Here is a 15,646-nt window from a genome sequence, read left to right as displayed (position 1 = left end):
ACATTCCTTTCAGTGTAGTGCAGTGCATAATCCTCCCCCCATCTACTTACAGCAGACAGGAAAATATATCCGCTTCGCCACCAGAAGGCAAGGTCTCTAACTGCACTCGCTGCTGCACCCTCCCGCTCCACCAGGGCATTTCAAAGATGCATCCTGCAGCAGATGGACCATTTAGAGAGCCGGCTTGCCAGGATAGAGCAGAGCATCAACCAGCTCCAGACCCATATGCACAGTGCCATTTTTAAGCCCTTTCTTTAAAGTTTTTTTTCTGGTGGGAGGAACTTGTTGTGGGTGGAGAGGGTGGGAGGGAGTTGGATGGACTTCAAGTTTGAACTTTTCATAGGACTTTTTGGGTTGGGATTATATTTGTTCAGGAGAGGGTTAGGACTGTTGTGGGTGGAGAGGGAGGGTTTTATATTTGTAAAGAATAAAAAGAGTATTATTTATTTACTTAATAATTTGCATCTTAAAACTTTATTTTGGTGTTTTAGACTTTTAGTTTGGACTGCTGTCTTTTAGTGTAGCCTGTTATTTTTAATCTGCTAAAAAAAAGTGTATGCCTTTACTTAGACCCGTAATCTATTGCCCCCTGCAACTATTATTGACCACTAGGGAATGATTTCCCTTGCCTATTTTGCCTACACAAATCCAGTACACACTGACAACATCTTCAGTATGAGTTAAATACTAACTAAAGAATTTCACTTCAATCCATAGTACCTCTCCTACTTGAATAGATGGAACGATGGAGTCTTCTTCTTATTGCAGGGTTTTCCCAAGATGGTACGCTAAGTGGGAGATAGATAGGTAGCAGTGGTAGCAGGTTAGCATGCTAACGGGGAAGACAGAACTTGACAGAAAGTGCCACTCCCACCTATGCAAACTCGAATTACCGGATTAATCAAAGGGATGTCCATCACTGTCAACTCGATTGAAAGAAAATAGAGTTAGAGGGTTATCATCATATTTCTTAACTGTAGGAAGACTGAGACCAGACTACCACGACAGTATTGACACACAGAAGACCTGTTATGATAATAAAACATAGTAATATCAATTTCTTCTGAGTAATGGTGGGGAGCTATAGCATAATACAATTAAACTTAGGAAATGAGATTACAGAGTCAGAAGTGGGCTCAAACTCAAGAGTGTTTGGACCAGTGTTAACCATTTATGGAACACACACACAAGGCATAAATGAAGATGTTGATGGGCCCGGTGTGGAATGTTGCTCAGGTAATAGAAGGTAAAAGGTCCTGCAGTGAGTTGGTGTTGCCTACTTGCTTTTACCACATCCATCATAGCAAGTGTGTGATTCATTTATTTATAGTATAAAATTAAGTCACACCTCAATAAATCACACAGACCAGGGAAGAGGGTCAGGGGCTCAATGAATGGATGGAAAAGGGGATTTGGGGAAAGTTGTGACAAAGACAAACACTACACAAAAGAAACCACAACACTATCTGTTGGGCCGCTCAGCAGCACACCATCATCAATCTATTGTGGAGGGAAACAAAGGAATATTTATGAAAGTATGACATCGTTCAGTTAATTCATAGTCCTTCTGCCCCAGAGTGACCCCAGATAGTATATCCTAAGGCCCATATTTATACTTTTTTTAGTCCCGCATTTGAGCCGCTTCTTGATGCAAAAACGGCGCAAACTTACATAATACAATTGTATTTTGCAAGTTTGAGCCTTTTTTTGCGTAAAAAAATGATGCAAGTGTGGTGCTAAAAAAGTATAAAAATGGGCCTAAGTGTTCTGTCTTCTAGTTTTGAAAAATGGAAAATTGAATGTTACCCACCCAGTTCTATAAATTATGATTGTTAAAAGGAAAATTATGCTGTATTGCCAAATTTGGTGATGCATCATTCATTCTTCTTCGAATGTCTGTCACTCTGGTGCCTGTCTGAACCTGTCTAGTATTTAAGCTGGAGTCTTGAGCTTGGCAAGTTTTGTTTGTGTAGGAGAGGACTAGGAGAAAGCCTGTTTATTGAAAAAAAACAGTAACTGTATTTTAGAGTAAAGGAAAAGGACAAAATAAAGCAAGGTCAGCTTCAAGAGGAGTCAGGAAGACTCAGGAGTGTACCATGAAGACTCAAAGGTAAAGCAAGAACATAAAAGAAATTTCACGTTTGAGCTATTGATGCAGCAACACATACTCAGTAGCTTTTCCAAATCAAAGCATCTATCTCCAGTCACAGAGCTGAATGAGTACTAGACCTCAGAGTCTTTGCCATCATCGTTGGTTCTCTTTGAAGTCAAAAACTTTCTCCTTTCTAGCTGTTGAGGTAGTCCCGCCGTGAGTCCTTCTATCTTCCTCGTCCAGATTCAGAATATCTCTGTTTCAGTCCCAAACCAAGTAAGGTAGACTTGTGAAGTCCACTACTGTTGAAGAAATAGAGAAACAGAACTGGAGTATTTTTGTGTGTAGCTTTGTGTTTTGTAAGTAAAGTGGCTGGATTGTTATGAGGAACAAGTAAAAAGGAGTAGACCCTGCATGTAAATTTGACTACTTTTGAAAGGCCATTCACTTTCAGGAAAAAAAAGATTGCTTATCAGCCCACAAACACTGTAAATTATCAGAAACTAGTTTACAGTTGTGTTGAACTCGCTCCTTCACTGTTAGCCACCACATACTTCAATTATCACTCACAAATTCACAATCACAATCAATTAATTATGTATTACCACTCGGTGCAATAGTCACTTAGTTACCTCTTCTAATCCAAGCACAGTGATTTAACAAAATACCTCCTCTTTGATGGTAGCCACATATTGGTATTAGATATTGGCCATGGCAGTCTTTTAATCAATCATCTTCTAGGGTAGCCCTGCTAGGTGATGCATAGAAAAGGCAATGGCATGCGAGGGAGTTAGGCAGCATTTCTAATGTCCTGAAGGCTATGTGGAGGCTTCTTCACTGCACATGGGTCCAACTCCATTCCAGGTTTTATATGACTATAAAATCCATGGTGGGGCAACATAAGTCTGACACAAACATAATGTTACATTAGAATTTTCTTTGTAAACAAAGAAAGAGAAAAAAAACGCTGAATGAGAAATAATAAAAAAGTTTTGTGGTGGCACTGGCATACTCAATCCAGGAAATAGAGTTTGTCCTCAAACTCTGGTGGTTCATCCAGAAGCTGGTCAGCTAACATGCTTGATTTGAACCAATCATCCTCTTCCTCCTCCTGTGGTGGTTCAGGAATGTGTAATCAGGTGACATGAAATGCTGGTTCATTTTGATCATTGTCAATCTCTCCTCATTTTGATTAGAGAGAATGGTCCTTCTCACTGTAACAACTGCACCAGCTGCACTGAACACTCTTTCAGCAGATACACTGGCTACAGGACAAGCCAGAAACTTTATTGCCTGCCTGCTGGGCTCTGGCCATTGGCACGTTTTCCCATACTATTACACCGATAGGTTTTGATCCACATACATCTCTTTCGAACATTCAGATACTCTTGGAATATCCTCTGAATGGTCATTGGTGCTGCCACCTGCTCAGCTGCTCTTTCATTCGCCACTGCACTGGACTTAAGACCTGCAACTTGGACCAAGCCAATGCATAGGTTGGGTCCAATTCTTCTGTTGCTGTTGTTGCCTTTTTTTTTATTGTTGGTGGGGTTGGTGGATGTGAGACAAGGCTTACCTTTCTGGAGGTTGAAGGCCGCACCCCAGAACTGCAAAGTGGGACTCTAAGTTCCAGCTGTCCTTTTTCCAGTTCTTCTGCTTGCTCAACAATCCACCTCTTGTATTGTAAAACACGTTTCAGAAAAAGAAAGGATAGCGGGCAGAATTGTTTTGCAGCATGGATCAAGTAGGGTAGCACAGATGTACACTTTGGACAAGATGATGTCATTTTGCAGCCTTGCATTACAAGGCAAGCAATAGCTTAGGCTAATAACCAAAGCATACACTTCTGGGGTTTCTTTCACCCCCCCCAAATGCGAACCTTTCAGACACCTTCTTATGCTGCTCCTGTAGCAGATGCAATACCGGATAGCTTGGCCCCTTGTACTGTCCTCCTAGCTAACCTACAGCGTGAAAACCTCACAAGGGAGCAGCATCTGTGAGAGGCATTTGACTAGGCCCCATTTGTGGGCATCCATGGTCAATTGCATCAGCTCCTCTATCGATGACATAATCATTGATCTGTTTGTACTGTTCAAAAAGACGTTGCAACGTATAATAAGATGAGTTCCAATATGTTTGCACCTTCTGTATCAGGGCTTTAACTGATACTCTGTTATGATGCTGAATAATCCACAACTGTTTCTGGACTTTTAAAGAAAGGCTGAAATGAGTGCACATGCATCTTCAGGTGGTCAGTATGTTGCTATGTCTTCTTTTTAAAGAAAGTTTTGCACAACCAGGTTGATGCAGTGCGCCAAACACAGGACCCTGAAATAGCCACTGTCTGCATTGGCCTTGACTATGTTACTGCCTTTGTCCATGACAACAAATCCAACACGAAGACCTCTGGGTTGCAGCAAGTTAGACACCTTGCTATTAGATTATTTCAAGATGTTTGCAGCTCTTTGTGACTTCCCCATGGTGAACATGGCTACTGTTGAACACTGCTGAACGCTCTTAAAAATGTATCCAGGGCCAAGACCTGTAGATAGGTTCTGCCTTACCTCCAGAAAAGATATCCAGTGTGTACTAATGCATGTGTAATCAGTTGTCTGATAACTGGTCCACATGCCTGTCATCAGGTGGATTGTGTGGACAACACGTTGCTGCAAAGCTTTTCCAACCAATTGCAGCACATTGTGATGCAGTGCTGGAACAGCTACTCTGGCAAAATAGGCCTGTCTTGAAACATTCCATTTCAGGCAGAGGGCTGCCACACACTCTAAGAATCACAATTCTTCCTGTAGGAAAGTACCATCTTGCCTGGCATGTTACCCCCATTTTTACTGTATGTATGTTTGTTTTTACCTATGTGTCACTAGGATCCTGCTAGTCAGGACCCCAGTGCTCATAAAGTATGCCCTGTATGTGTTCCCTTTGTGGTGCCTAGCTGTATCACTGAGGCTCTGCTAACAAGAACCTCAGTGTTTATGCTATCTCTGCTTTTAAAATTGTTACTGCAGGCTAGTGACTAATTTTACCAATTCTCATTGGCACACTCGAACACCCTTATAATTCCCTTGCATATGGTACCTAGGTACCCAGGGTTTTGGGGTTGCAGGAGATCCCTACGGGCTGCATCATTTCTTTTGCCACCCATAGGAAGCTCAGACAATTCTTACACAGGACTGCCACTGCAGCTTCTGTGAGATAACATCCACGTTATTTCACAGCCGTTTTTCACTGCACTTAAGTAACTTATAAGTCACCTATATATCTAACCCTCACTTGGTGAAGGTTAGGTGCAAAGTTACATAGTGTGTGGGCACCCTGGCACTAGCCAAGGTGCCCCCACATTGTTCAGGTCAAATTCCCCAGAATTTGTGAGTGCGGGGACACCATTACACACGTGCACTACATACAGGTCAATACCTATATGTAGCGTCACAATGGTAACTCCGAACATGGCCATGTAACATGTCTAGGATCATGGAATTGTCACGCCAATACCATTCTGGTATTGGGGGAACAATTCCATGCATCCCCGTGTCTCCAGCATAGAGCCCGGGTACTGCCAAACTAACTTTCCGGGGTCTCCTCTGCAGCTACCGCTGCTGCCAACCCCTCAGTCAGGTTTCTGCCCCCCTGGGGCCAGGGTAGCCCAGTCCCAGGAAGGCAGAACAAAGGATTTCCTCTGAGAGAGGGTGTTACACCCTCTCCCTTTGGAAATAGATGTGAAGGGCCTGGGAGGAGTAGCCTCTCCTGGCCTCTGGAAATGCTTTGAATGGCACAGATGGTGCCCTCCTTGCATAAGCCAGTCTACACTGGTTCAGGGATCCCCCAACCCTGCTCTGGTGTGAAACTGGACAAAGGAAAGGGGAGTGACCACTCCCCTGACCAGCATCTCCCAGGGGAGGTGCCAAGAGCTCCTCCAGTGTGCCCCAGACCTCTGCCATCTTGGATGCAGAGGTGTGAGGGCACAATGGACAGCTCCGAGTGGCCAGTGCCAGCAGGTGACGTCAGAGACCCCTCCTGATAGGCTCTTACCTTTCTCTGTAGCCAATCCTCCTCTGAGGGCTATTTAGGGTCTCTCCTGTGTGTATCTCACCAGATAACGAATGTAAGAGCTCACCAGAGTTCCTCTGCACTTCTCTCTTTGACTTCTGGCAAGGATCGACCACTGACTGCTCCAGGACGCCTGCATAACCGCAACAAAGTAGCAAGAAGACTACCAGCAACATTGTAGCACCTCATCCTGCTGGCTTTCTCGACTGTTTCCTGGTGGTGCATGCTCTGAGGGCTGTCTGCCTTCACCCTGCACTGGAAGCCATGAAGAAATCTCCTTGGGTCGACGGAATCTTCCCCCTGCCAATGCCGGCACCAAACTTCTGTATCACCGTTCCTCTGGGTACCCTCTCATCCTGACGAACGTGGTCCCTGAAACACAGGAGCTGGGTCGAAGTGTCTTCGACAGTCCAGTGGCCCTCCTGTCCAAATTTGGTGGAGGTAAGTCCTTGCCTCCTCACGCCAGACAGTAAACCTCTGTACTGTGTGAACTGCAGCTGCTCTGGCTTCTGTGCACTTTTGCAAGACTTCCTTTGTGCACATCCTAGCCCAGGTCCCCAGCACTCCGTCCTGCATTGCCCAACTCACTGAGTTGGACTCCGATGTCGTGGGACCCTCCTTTGTTGCTCTGAGTCAAGCGTCGTCCTCAGATCTTCTAAGTGCCTGTTCAGATACTTCTGTGGGTGCTACCTGCTTCTGCGTGGGCTCTCTGTGTTGCTGAGCGCCCCCTCTGTCTCCTCCTCCTAGGGGCGACCTCCTGGTCCTTCCTAGGCCCTAGCAGCACCCAAAATCCTCAACTGCAATTCTTGCAGCTAGCAAGGCTTGTATGTGGTCTTTCTGCATGTAAACAACTCTGCATCCTCCAGCACGCCATGGTACATCTTCTGACCAAAGGAGAAGTTCCTGGCACCTTCCGTTGTTGCAAAATCCTTGGCTTCTTCCACTCTGAGGCATCCCTTTTGCACCTTCATCCGAGGTTTAGTGGGCTCCTGCCACCCCTGGACACTTGCGTGACTCTTGGACTTGGTCCCCTTCCTTTACAGGTCCTCAGGTCCAGGAATCCGTCTAAAGTGTTTTGCAGTCAGTTGTTGTCCTTGCAGAATCCCCTATCTCGACTTTACTGTCTTTCTGGGGTAGTAGGGTAACTTTACTCCTACTTTTCAGGGTCTTGGGGTGGAGTATCTTGGACACCCTTAGGGCCATATGTATGAACGCTTTTTCCCATAGACACAGAATGGGTAAAAACCTTTGCTACATCTGGCCCTTAGTGTTTTGTTACACTCCCATTGACCCTCTACACACTACACTAGGCCTGGGCTCCATTCGTGGTTTGCATTTCACTTTTGGAGTATATGTTTTTTGTTGCCCCTAGGCCTATTTCTCCCTATTGCATTCTATTGTGATTCTACATTGTTTGCACTACTTTTCTAACTGTTACTTTCCTGATTTTGGTTTGTGTGTATATATTTGGTGTATATTACTTACCTCCTAAGGGAGTGTATCCTCTGAGATACTTTTGGCATATTGTCACTAAAATAAAGTACCTTTATTTTTTTAGTAACTCTGAGTGTTGTGTTTTCTAGTGACATAGTGATCTATGATTTAAGTAGTATAGTAGGAGCTTTGCATGTCTCCCAGTTCAGCCTAAGCTGCTCTGCTATAGCTACCTCTATCAGCCTAAGCTGCTAGAACACCTCTATTCTACTAATAAGGGATAACTGGACCTGGCACAAGGTGTACGTACCACAAGGTACCCACTATAAGCCAGGCCAGCCTCCTACGCTTCCATAAAAGATAAAGGGAGGAGGTCCAGCCCTAACATTTTTGCCTGCTTGCAATTGTACAATGTGCCTTTGGGTGGTTGCGGATATATGGCCCTTGCTGCCTAAAGATGCTTGTAACTGTAACCTGGATTTTCTTCTTTTGTGGGGCCACTGATGTAGGCTATTTTTCAGATGTAAGTGGTGGTAGACTCATTGTGCATCTTGGTGCTACAGTCACTATATGCTGTGGTGTCTCCATCTGACTCTGAGTCTTGCTGTGCCATTTTGAGGTCACTTAGCCAGATCATTCTGGTGCCCTGCTGGGGCAAGGCTGATTTGAGTGAGGATGATGTCACCTCTTCCTCCTCACCTTCCACTGTGATATGACCAGGTGTAGGTGATGTTTTCTGGCTCTCCTCACCTTCACCACCGTGACCACGTTTAGACGTTTGTTTAAGGTGCTGCTCCTAACAAATTGCGTGATGCTTAGCCATATGGGTCGCCTGGCCTCCAGTACCACAATGTGAACCAGGCTTACCTCAACGAACACTCGTGTGGCAAATGGAACATATGGCAATGTTCTCCTCCTGTTTGCTAATCGTGAAAAAGTCCCAAACTGGGGAGGAGTACTTTCTTATTCGGACACTGCCATTGCTGAAGAAGAACTGTATATTGGTGGTGGTGAGTGCATACTTGTACTGAGGTAGGGGTTGGTGCAGGTCTCTGCTGAGGCCTTACAAATATGGGAGCTGGCAGTGCTATCTTTGCCACATCCCTTGGAGCAGGTTGCTTAGTAATGGTGGACTCCTCTGTGCCAGCTCCTACAATGAATGTGTCATTGTCATCATCCTCATCATAATCCTCTTCAATGATTCTAAGGCTTTCTGGAATTTTCTTTTCCCTTGCCTCTCCTGGCGTCCCCCAGACTCAGCCGGGGTCAACTCCATGTCTCTATAATCGTCATCAGAAGTGGTGGTTGGAAAGGATGGTGGATTAGTACCCTTCCTTTTTCTTGCTGGAGATCTGCGAACCCTTGATTCTAAAACAAGAGGTTCTTGCTCGACAGAAAGCTCCACCTCCTGTTCTGCTCCAACTTCGGGAAGATCTAGTTGTGGCTGCTGTCCACTTTGCTCTGTTTCCTGAATCGATAGAGTACTATTTTGTGAAAATGACACATTCAATTCAACATCACTGCTCGTTGGGGTTGCCATGATTGCAGTTTCTACCTCACTGATAGACATTGTCATTGTCTTGGGTTGGGGTTGTGCTGTTGTTGATGCAGGAGTGCTCCCAGGTTCCTCCCTTATGAAAAAGGTTGTGGTTGGCAGGCCACTGGCGGAAAGCTACTTCTTCTCACTGGCCACTTTCTTGGGAACAACTTTGTCTGGGGAAATCTAAACTATCTCTAGATTGTCAGTGGCACTTAGATGCTCAAGCGAAAGAGCTTGGTGCCTGTGGACGAAGTAACTGTAGGGCTTTCTCTTTGGCAATACTGCGGGTGATGTAGAGTCTCTTCTCTTGTACACCTAAAAACAGTCATGGAAGAAAAACATGTAGTTAATGAAATGTGGCATGACATTGTTGCAGCAGGTCAAAAACAGTTCGGAGAAATGAAATCTCAGTGCGGTTGATTACTTATGTAACATACCTTGTATTTATTGTGGAGGCAAACCACACCATGAAAAATGACATTTCAAATCAGAGAGCACAACAGGCAGATCTAGCTCTTTGCTTTATTTACAACTGTTTTAGGATACACCTGGGGTAGTCAGAGAGAGGTACATGGATAAATGGAATAATCCTTTAAATACAAAAGCCTATAGTGGAAGGTGGTCCGGGGGAAATGCTTTGGAGGATGGATGGATGGAGAAATGTGATGGGTCAGATGGATGGATCAAGGCAAAATGCTGAATTAAATAAAAACTAAAATAAAAATAAAAAATGATAATAAAAAAGTGAAATATAAAACAATTCAAAACAAAAAAATAAAACATATATATTACAAAATAAAATAATTAAAATTAAAAGGGGAACATTATTAAAAAAACTAAAATATAAAAATTAAAACAAAAAGTAAATCAAAAAGAAATACAAAAAAAAGCGTAAACATTAAATTAAAATTAAAAATGAAAATGTCAAAAATAAAATAGAAAAAAATAAAAATAGATACTTACAACACAAATGATCAATGATTACTGATGTTTGTATGTAAGCCTATGCCAAATTTGTCACACTGGCTGCACAGAGTTTGCACAAAATTGTTGCCAGCCAACCACATGTTCAAACAACAACAATACAAGCAAACCTATGGCTAGGGACACTGGCTGCATAGGCAAAATGGTTGCCAGGAAGCCACATGGTCAAACAACAACAACAAGGAGCAAGGAGAACAAAGAAGAACACATGCAAGCCTATGGCAAAGGGACACTGGCTGCATGCACAAAATGGATGCCAGCCACATGGTCATATAACAACAACAAGGAGCAAGAAGGCATGGTAAACAAAGAACACATGCAAGCCTATGGCAAAGGACACTGGCTGGATGGACAAAATGGCTGCCAGCCTGCCACAGAGTCAAACATGAAAAAGGAGCAAGGAGCAAGCATGGAGAACATAGAACACAGGCAAGCCTATTGTAAGGAACACTGGTTGAATGGACGAAATGGCTGCCAGCAAGCCACATGGTCAAACAACAACAACAAGGAGAAAGGAGAACAAAGAAAAACACATGGAAGCCTATGGCAAAGGGACATTGGCTGCATGCACAAAGTGGCTGCCACCCACATGGTCAAATAACAACAACAAGGAGCAATGAGGCAAGGCAAACAAAAAACACATGCAAGCCTAATGCAAACACACTGGCTTGATGGACAAAATGGCTGCCAGCTAGCCACATGGTCAAACAATAACAAGAAGAAGCATAGGGAACAAAGAACACATGCAAGCCTATGGCAAGGGACACTTCCTGCATGGACGAAATGGCTGCCAGCCAGTCACATGTTCAAACAACAACAAGGAGCAAGGAGAACAGAGAAGAACACATGCAAGACTATGGCAAAGGGACACTGGCTGCTTGCATCAAATGACTGCCAGCCACATGGTCAAATAACAACAACAAGGAGCATGGAGGCATGGCAAACAGAGAACACATGCACACCTGTAGCAAAGAACACTGCCTGGATGAACAAAATGGCAGTAAGCCAGCAACATGGTCAAACAACAACTAGGAGCAAGGAGGAAGCCTGGAGAGCAAAGAACACATGCAAGCCTGTTGCAAGGGACACTGGCTGCGTAGACAAAATGGCTGCCAGGAAGCTACATGGTCAAACAACAACAACAAGGAGCAAGAAGAACAAAGAAGAATGCATGCAAGCCTATGGCAAAAGGACATTGGCTGCATGCACAAAACGGCTACCAGCCACATAGTCAGACAACAACAACAAGGAGCAAGAAGGCATTGTGAGCAAAGAACACATGCAAGCCTATGCAAAGGACACTGGCTGGATAGACAAAATGGCTGCCAGTCAGCCACAGAGTCAAACAAGAACAAGGAGCAAGGAGGAAACATGGAGAACAAAGAACACGTGCAAGCATATGGCAAGGAGCACTGGCTGCACAGACAAAATGGCTTCCAGCCAGCCACATGATCAAACAACAATAAGCAAGGAGAACAAAGAACAACACATGCAAGCCTATGGCAGAGGGACACTGGCTGCATACACAATATGGCTGCCACCCACATGGTCAAACAACAAGGAGCATGGAGGCATGGCAAACAAAGAACACATGCAAGGCTATGACAAACACACTGGTTGGATGGACAAAATGGCTGCCAGTCAGTCACACGGTCAAACAAAAACCACAACAAGCAAGGAGAAAGCATGGAGAACAAAGAACACATGCAAGCCTGTGGCAAGGAGCACTGGCTGCATGCACAAAATGACTGCTAGCTGGACACATGGTCAAACAACAACAAGGAGCAAGGAGAACAAGGAAGAACACATGCAAGCCTATGACAAAGGGACACTGGCTGCATGCAGAAAATGGTTGCTATACACATGGTCAAACAACAACAACAAGGAGCAACGAGGCATGACAAAAAAGAACACATGCAAGCCTATGGTAAATGACACTGGCTGGATGGACAAAATGGCTGTCAGCCAGCCATATGGTCAAACTACATCCTCCTATGCCTTCAAATATTATTATCCCACAATAAACTGTTTGCAAAAAAATGAAATGCAAACAATAGCCAACATTTTAAACTTAAATTAATCCAATGCCATCTCTGCCCTAAACAAAGTTTTAAAAACATCACACTGAAACATTTATTTAATGCACTGATTACTGCTAGTACTGGGCCTTTACAAAAGGTGAAACATCAATGAAATGCAAACTAAATAATAACTAGGCCCATATTTAAACTACAGGCCACCCACCACTGTAAATTTTTTTAATCAAATTAAAGTACAAAGAAATATTGGTGCATGCCCAAGCAAACAAACAACACCCTTATTCAATATAGTTTTAGAACTTACTTGTGTGCTGATTTCACAAAGCAAAGTCCATAAATTCAAAAGTATATCCAGGAGACAAAGACAGTGATCTTTCCACCTTGAAATCCAAGTGAAAAGTGACCAAGGGATGGACTAAGCACTGGGAGGAACTTGCTGGGCAGGAACAGGAAGTAGGAGTCTCTGACACACTTTCTTCCTGTTTGAAAAAAAGGCTTCTCAATCTGAAAAACAAATTGCAGGGTCAATTGGAGGAGAAAATCTAGTCAAAAAAAGCTCTTTTTGACTAGATTTAGTAGCTCTGGAGTCGAAAATCTACTTCAGAAGTAAGTTCACGCTTCCGAGGAGCCCATTTTGGCTGCTGGCACGGCTGAAAGCAATGCAAAAGAACACAAGGTCTTGTGCGCACTTGTCAGTGGCCCAGGAGAATCATCGCACTCGCAAGAGAGCGCCAAAACCCAATCTCATGAGCGCAAACTAACTCTGAGCCAGAGAGCTGAATTCGTAAACTTCACACTACTTCGCATAGCACGGCGTTCCCAAATTCCACACACGCTGCTGGCAAAGCATATGCGATAAATATATAGATGTCTCTTTGAGGTTTTGCACTTTCATGATGACACATGGCCAAAAGGTCCCGATGAAGACCAGCGTAAATAAGGACGGACTGAGAACCAAAACCATCCCTTTTCCTGACCCATATTCATATTTGTTCATTTTCATTCTCACTCTCTTCCACTCTCTCGATGATTAAAACACTACAATAGCAATTACTTGCCAATAACATTTTCTTCTTTCTTTGCTATTAAAAAAACACAAAAAATCTGTCTGTACTTGCATTGAGCATGTGAAAGAAACTGCAAGACTAGCTAGAAACTAGAGTACCAACTGCAGTTCATTCAAACGTATTTTGGACCCATCCCTGAATTATACCATTGTTTCATTGTACTGGGACATGTGAATAGCAAGTGCACGACCCTTGTAAGGAACACATGGCTGATTCAAAATGTATTTTGTTTTTCAAAGATATTTTATTGACATTTTCTTTAACGAAAAATAACAAGTGTTATAATTGTGTAGTTTAATAAGTCATACATGGGATACTCAGGGGTGTGATAATGTATATATGTGAGCACACTCCTAAGGTCTAATGGCTACTGGTAAAAATTAACTTTTAGGGACACTGGGCCTCATTATGACCCTGGCGGGCGGCGGAGGCCGCCCGCCAGGATGCCGCCCTCCAAAATACCGCGCCGCGGTCAAAAGACCGCGGCGGGTATTACAAGTTTTCCCCTGGGCTGGCGGGCGGTTGTTGAAAAACCGCCCGCCAGCCCAGGGGAAAACGACCTTCCCACGAGGATGCCGGCTCGTAATCGAGCCGGCGGAGTGGGAAGGTGCGACGGGTGCAGTGGCACCCGTCGCGTATTTCAGTGTCTGCAAGGCAGACACTGAAATACTTTTCGGGGCCCTCTTACGGCGTCCCCTGCCGTGCCCATGCCATTGGCATGGGCACGGCAGGGGCCCCCAGGGGCCCCGCGACCCCCCCTACCGCCATCCTGTTCATGGCGGCTTTCCCGCCATGAACAGGATGGCAGTAGGGGGGGTCAGAATCCTCATGGCTGCGGAGCGCGCTCCGCAGCCATGGAGGATTCACACGAGCAGTGGAAAGTCAGCGGGAGACCGCTGACTTTCCGCTTCTGACCGCGGCTGAACCGCCGCGGTCAGAATGCTTGTTGGAGCACCGCCAGCCTGTTGGCGGTGCTCCCGTGGTCGGTGGCCCTGGCGGCCACCGGCCGCCAGGGTCAGAATGACCCTCACTCACTGCTGCATTATCCGTTAACATTTAAGCTACATATATCCGTTTCAAGGTTCAAATTGCAGACAACAGGCCCCAACAAGGAGCAAACACAGCTATTATGGTGTCTCAGGCAAACAATAGAAGCAGCAGATATAATAAACTAGATCGCAGATTATATTAAATACAAGATAAGAGACCTTGAGCAATGGAACAAAAACAATAAAAACTTCTTGATAACAAATAGGAACATGTGCTAGAGATAACATAGTGATAAGAAGTATCTCTTGGAAAGCAGCACGAATTTTGAAATCTGTAGTTTTCTACTTATTGGCATTCATGAGTATCCTGTTATTTTATCTTTTATACTTTGACGTAATAACTGCTTTTTATTTATAATCCTACAAGTCCGAAGAGTTTCGATGAAATGATGGGAATGAAGAAGCCCACGTAGGATTGTGTAGGAGGAAAAGTATTGGCTACTACCTGAGCTAGCAATATATCTTATCTGTCTGTAGAGAATATTACCTTTCGGGAATCTTGTCTCGCTCCCATTTATTAAGAATCTGATTGCAAAGGGAGACGTGGGGGGAGAAAGCCAATGAAATATGAGAAAGGAACTGTACAGCACCCCTCCACCATGCAGAAACTCCTATTTATAGTTTCTGGAGACAATTTGTAGGGCGTTGGATGCAATGAGTAAGGAGTATTCCAAATTCGATATACAAATTACCATCTTGCAAGAAGTGCAGTCCCCAGTGCAGGGACTGATAGAAGGTTGGAGGTAATGAAGACTGTTGTATCAGAATCTATGGCAAAGCAACCTGTCATGCAAGATAAATGTAACTGCTCAGGAATCTTAACGTAATTAGGATGGTACTCGAGGAGATCTAGATATTGATATTTATTTGTTAGTAAAGCCTTTTGAAGAATAACCAGACTGACAATCTAATTTGTAAATCTTTTACCCCATCACTAGGGAAACAGGCAGATAATACTCCTGAGGGGCAGACTCTGTCCCCAGAAGATAAATGCCCTTATAGCAGAAATCTCATAGTGACGGTGAGGACTGCAGTCAATGGAGTCCCCACCATTTCAACAGCTGTTTCCCCCAAAAAAGAAAATCGCGGAGCAAAAGACTTATAAAATATTTAAAAAACTCTGGTAAAATAAACCAAGGTTGATTTATGAGAATAGAAAACATAAATGGCAAATCAATGAATCGATCAGAGCTTGTACAGCGCAACTACTCACCTCTTAGGGTCTCAAGGTGCTGGTGGGGGGAAAGTGTAGTGTTTACCGGTGAGGTGGTTCTTAAAAAAGCCATGCCTTCAGCTCATTCATGAAGCTGAGGAGGGAGGTGGTTTGTCTGATGTGGAGAAGAAGGGCATTCCAGGCTGTGGGTGCAAGGTAGAAA

General features: G+C 44.2%; 1 long non-coding RNA gene across 1 annotated transcript in view; it reads left to right on the top strand.

The window, feature by feature from the left end:
• LOC138295464 (uncharacterized) overlaps positions 1 to 15,646 on the top strand; it is a 119,865-nt gene that overhangs the window by 88,527 nt on the left and 15,692 nt on the right. The window lies entirely within an intron of this gene.

The sequence above is a fragment of the Pleurodeles waltl genome, chromosome 1_2, assembly GCF_031143425.1.
Source record: "Pleurodeles waltl isolate 20211129_DDA chromosome 1_2, aPleWal1.hap1.20221129, whole genome shotgun sequence".
In the NCBI taxonomy this organism is placed as follows: Eukaryota; Metazoa; Chordata; class Amphibia; order Caudata; family Salamandridae; genus Pleurodeles; species Pleurodeles waltl.
This window is presented reverse-complemented; position numbering and strand designations above follow the sequence as displayed.